Source organism: Microtus pennsylvanicus, chromosome 2 (genome assembly GCF_037038515.1).
Source record: "Microtus pennsylvanicus isolate mMicPen1 chromosome 2, mMicPen1.hap1, whole genome shotgun sequence".
Classification (NCBI taxonomy): domain Eukaryota; kingdom Metazoa; phylum Chordata; class Mammalia; order Rodentia; family Cricetidae; genus Microtus; species Microtus pennsylvanicus.
In genome coordinates this window covers 71925279-71931278 of record NC_134580.1, presented here as the reverse complement: position 1 = coordinate 71931278, position 6000 = coordinate 71925279, and positions in this window count along the sequence as shown.

The following is a 6000-nucleotide window of genomic DNA, read 5'->3' as shown; positions in this document are numbered from 1 at the left end:
ATACTGTTCCAAGAAGACAAGGATTATTTACTAAAAATAACGATAATGCAAGGCATAGGATGCCTCTCTGGGAGTAAATGGTGAGGGATATTTCCAAGGTCTCTGAAACAACACAAGCCATTGCCATTGGCCTTAGTTGCTTACTGTAACTACTTAAGACTCTACTGCTGAGGACACCACACACTTTGGCTGCAGGACATAGAAGATTCCATCTCAAAGCATTCAGAAGTTGTCTTCCCTGCTGCAGAGATTTCATAGTGCCAGAAAGGGCTGTGCAGGCTTCAGGGGGATTTTTTGGATTGGAAATCTGCTTCAGAGAAGGGAATTTTATTCCTGGTACTATAGTCCTGGTCAAATGCCCATGGATGGTGAGGTCCTGTGCTGCCAGGGAGAACTTGCTATTATTTTTAACTAAATGGCCAATTGTCAAGTTGTTTTTCAAATACTTGTGTTTATACTCAGACCTGGGCTGATCTCAGCCTTAGTCAGAGTGAACAACAGTCAATGCTGAGATACATAACTGGTCAAAATGCTGAGAATAAGGAACAGGGTGTTCAGTCCTAAAAAGAACCTCTTTCTCAACTCTCCCTTCCCACTACTACCAAGGCTCAAGGACTGTGATGGTTCGAAAGAAAATTGTTCTGAAAAGGAGTGGCACTATTAAGAGGTGTAATTTGTTGGAGGAAGTATGTCATGGTGCGGGTAAGCTTTGAGGTCTCCTGTGCTCAAACTATGCCCAGTGTCAGAGTTTAATTCCTGTTGCCTGTGAATCAATATATAGAATTCTCTGTTCCTTCTTTAGCAACATGCCTGCCTGCATGCCACCATGTTTCCCGTCATGATGATAATGGATTGAACCTCTGAAACTGTTAGCCACCCAAATAAAATGCTTTCCTTTATAAAAGTTTCTGTGGTTATGGTATCTCTTCACAGCAACTGAAACCCTAAACAGAAGTTGGTACCAGGCACTGGGGTATTGCTGTGATAGGCCTGAGCATGCTTTTGTTTGAAGGAATATGGACCTTAGGACCATGGATTTAAAAAGCAATTCAATGCTTTAAGTGCTGCTTATTGGGCCACACTAATAGGAGTGTGGAAGACAATGGTGCTGAGTGTGATCTGATGACCTGTGGGAGCCTGGACAAGAGGTTTCAAAGAAGACCTAGTGCGTTGTATAGAAATCATACTTGTGATATTTTGGTGAAGAATATGGCTGTTCTTTGCTATTGGCCAAAGCATCTGTCTGAAGCTAAAATGAAAAGGAAATTTTTATTAAGTCCATTAGCAGAAGAAATCTCAAAACAGCCTAGTATAGATTCTGTCCTTTGTTTTTTAGTGGTAACTCTAATGGAGATTTGTAATGAAAAGGAGCAAGCTGAGCAAGGAAAAGTACAAAGTGTAAAATCTGAAGAGGAAAGGAGTACCAGGAAGTGGAATGGAGCTAATCCTGTGTTCATGGAACCAAACAGATTAAGAAATGGAATAAAGGAAGAGGTGACCTAAGGACGAGATCCCACCCAGCTAAGTTTCCAACTTGTGAAAAGGAACTTTAAAAAGCTTAGAGCCAGGTATGGTAGTGCATGTTTTTAATGGCAGCACAGGGAAGGCAGGGGCAGGAAGATCTTTAAGTTTCTGGCCAGCCTGGTTGACAGATTCAGTTTTAGGATAGCAAAGTTTAGGCAGTAAAAGAAACCATCAAAAACAGAAAGTTGGTGAAGATGTAGTTGAATAAGGGAGCCATGTTCCAGCCCCAGCAAGGAGCAGAAATTGGCAGATTTTGCCATGGGATTCTGGCTGCAGAATCAAGAACAGAAGAAAAGGATTATGGAATATTCATCTGCAACTAAAAAAATCCACTGAGGCAAGGCATATGCCAGCGGTGTCCTTGAATGGAGGCCTAGACAGGCCATTGTGTGAAGCTGTGAGATTGAAGCCTAGATTTCCTTGGAGAACCCAAGATGTTGGGATATCTGCCAAGGAGAGCTACTAATAAGGAATGGAACCAACCCAGGAGAAAACAGTGTGTCAACAAAGCTGAAAGGAGTTGGAGATCTGAGAGCTTTTAACATCAGACATAGAGATGCAGAGTTTGGAGTTTGCCCAGGTGGTTTTCAGTCTTGCTTTGGTCCAGAATTTCTTCACTATGCTCCCTTCCCTATGTTTTGAAATGGTAATGCATATCCTGTGACATTATATGTTAGAAGTATATGATATGCTTTTGTATTTTGATTTTACAGGTTATTACAGTTAAAAGATTGTATGAACCTCAGAAGAGACTTTGCACTTAGGACTTTTAAACATTGTTAAGACTGTGAGACTGTGGGGACTTTTAAAGTTAGACTAAATGTATTTTTGCATTATAATATGGCTATGAGCCTTTGGGGGTCAGGGAGTGAAATGTGATGGTTTGGGGGGAAAAAATGTCACCCAAAGGGAATGGCAGTATTAGGAGCTGTGACTTGGTGGAGGGAATGTGTCACTATGGGAATGGACTTTGAGGTCTCCTATGCTCAAGCTATGCCCAGTGTCAAAATTCACTTCCTGATACCTGTTGATCAAGATGTAGAACTCCAAGTTCCTTCTCCAGCAACATGCCTGCCTGTATGCCAGCATGTGTCCCACCATGATGGTGACAAACTAAACCTCAGAAACTGTAAGCGACCCAAATTAAATGTTTTTCTTTATAAAAGTTGCTGTGGTCCCAGCAGCAACACTCAGGACAGCAGGCCCTGCACCTCACCTGGACAACATAATAGAGCCAATCCTGTTGGCAGAGGTGTGTGTACACCAGCCCTGGAGTTGTGAGCATGGGAGGGCTGTCCCCATTATGTATCTGTCATGTGGTGGAATAGGCACGAAGAGATTCCCCCTCCCCAGACAAAGCCACCCAACCCCCACCCATCAATGCCTGAGGCAGGTGGGAAACCTCTCCTGAGATCATAAGAGCTGTCCCTGGCCCTCACCAGTTGTAGCACTTAGGAGAGTAGCCCCTATGCCATATCTGGGCAAAATTATAGAGCTGGCCCTGGAGGTGTAGGTATGGGAGAACCGACCCTGAGGACACGAAAGCAGGAGAACTGGCCCCGCCCCTTGCTCATGGCTGCAAGGGGTGAACTCGCCAGGTAATGCAGGAAACCTGGTGATGAGCACAGTGGAAAGCTGGTGGGCTGACCAGCCCTGCAACTACGCAGGCCCAGAACCAGCATTATAGGCCCACCCCATCTATGATCTGCTGGAGCACATGAAGGGACCAGTCCTGCAGACCCAAAGCTGCAGGATCTCCATGACAAAGGGCAATGACAGGATAACCAAGAGAAGCATCAATGGTGTAGCAAAAACCAGAGGCCTTGAATCAAACCAATGACTCTCTGCAATAAACAGTTGCAAGAGAGCATACATGTATAAAAGGGTTTACTATATGAGTCACTGGGTCACACTATAACTTCCATGACAAGATTCTTTATTTTCCTCTTTTTTCTTTCTTCTTTTTTCTTTTAGATTTATTTTATTTTATTTTGGAGAATGAGGAGTATAGATAGAGGCTGCTCATTCATTACTGGCTGCCCAGACCCAAAATAATCACACAGAAACTATATTAATTAAAACACTGCTTGGCTAGCCACATAGGCGTTTGCTAGCTAATTCTTATAGATTAAATTAACCCATCTCTACTAATCTGTGCATTACCACAAGGTCATGGCTACCAGCAAGATACCAGTGAGTTCCCTGGGGCGTCTTTCTCCTTCAGCAGCTACATGGCATCTCTCTGACTCTGCCTTTTTTCCTCCTCTATCTACTTGGAGTTCCTGCCTTACTCTAGTCTGCCCTGCTGTAGGTCAAAGCAGATTTATTCACTAATCAATAAAAGCAACACCTATACAGAAGGACTTCCCACACCAGAGGAGGTTGCAAGGGCAGAGGGCAGATATGAAGGGACAGGAAAATGAGCAAGATGGAGATGCATGATGTGAAAGACACAAAGAATAAATTAAAAAGAAAGCTAAAAATAATAATAAAGTGATGTAGTTTCAAAAGTCATATTTTCTTTTAATTTCTTTAAATGATATATTGCTTTAAAAGCAGTGATATTTTGATGAGGCAGAAAAAATGTAGAGGAGTGCTGGGAAATGCTTTCTGAACCTGAGAAGGTCACCTGTACCAGACCTGAGCAAGACCAACTAGCCAAACTCTATCATAGAGAGGAGTTCACTAGAGCCCACACCCTTCTGAGGAGCTGTTTGTAGCTGATAGCTGCTGAGGGTGAACTATACCTTTTTGAATGTGAGGCTACTAGAATTTTCCAGTGACTGGTCCCACAAATGTACATATAAACATACAGGATGCTTATATACTTATATGCATACAGGATGTACATATATTTATAGACACACATACTTATATACATATATAATGCAGCAATTGGACTTGGTGAGTTATCAAAAAAAGAATATAGAAGTCAGAAAGGGGTTGTATTCAGGAAAATCTGAAGAGAGTTAGGGGATTAGAAAGTGGATATGATCATGTTTCATTGTGTACATGTATAAAATTCTCAAAAATAAAGAAAAAATAATGTTAAAAGAAGTTATGTGTTGGGCCAAAATTATCTCAGGGCCTATACCTTGAGGCCTGTAGGACAGAGAAAAGCCTGGCTTGAGTTTGAGTGAGGATGAGACAGCAAAATCTAGGTAGATTGTCCTCCAGCCAGAGCAGGGGCTTGGCTGTCTGTCTCTTATTGACTGGAGGCACCCCCACATCACAGGATGTCACTTAACATATATAAGCTGACACTCACAGTAATAAACTGACTTTCTAACTTGACTTGACTCCCTATCGCGTTTGATTGCCCTGCGTGGTGGGGTTGCAGAATGGATGGATAACATACTCATCTTTCCCCCTGGAATAAAGAGGCTTAGGAAGCCTAGCACTCTGGATAACCAATTTGGGTGCTTTTGCCTAGGGAAGACTATTTCTCCTGCTCTCAGCTCTCCTTAGCTGTCCATAGTTCTTTTTGTAGGGTTGAGACCTCATGAGTTTTACCCTTTCCACATTAGCATGTTGGTGTTAGCCCTGACATCATATATACATAACTAACATTATACTGACTGAGTCGGTTGTATTTATATATTTAGGAATATACATACACAAATATGTAATACATATATATTTTAATGTACATATGTATATATGTAACAAAAACTTAAAAAACATAGAGGCCATGAATCTGAGAAAGAGAAAAGTGAATGCATGAAAAAGGCTAGAGAGAGGAAAGCGAAGGGAAAATGATGTAATTGTATTTCAATCTTAAAAAGTTAAAAAATTAAAAAGTAACATAAAAAGCACCTGAGGAAAGTACCCAATATCCACCTCTAGCCCTCTCGTGTGCTTGTACAAACACTCACACAGAAGTTAATGTTTAAATATTAGATATTTACACATGTATGAATGTACCTCATGTATTAATGTATCTCATGGTACCCCATTAATACACACAAATCACCTAAAATGAATCAAACTTAAAAATATAAAAATGGCATCTGTAATTCATACTGATTTTTTTTATTCCTGGTAGCCAGTGAATTTGATGGTTCAGTTGGTACTATTGCAAATAGGAAAGCAGAGCCAAGTCAGTCAAGATGTGCTCAGAGACAGTAAGGCAATAGAAGAAAAGGGCTCTTCTATCCTATCCATAACTCAGATTTGTGGTTGCAGTCTTGCTGGTAACACTAGCATGATGAGACAAAGAAATATGTATATCAAAGACATCCTCCCTGAAGCTGCCCACTAAGGGCCAATAGAAGATGTAGCCAACCACCCAAGAGCACCCACTGTCTCTACTGTTTGTTATTTTTAATCAGTGTGCTCAGTATTAAGTTCAATTAAAATCTGTTGTGTTGATTCTCCTCCTCACCTCTTGTCTGCCATCCCTTTGACCTTCCTGGTTTATACCTTTCCACCAACCCCTTAGACTCCTTCCCACTTCTATGTCTCATGTGTCCTATT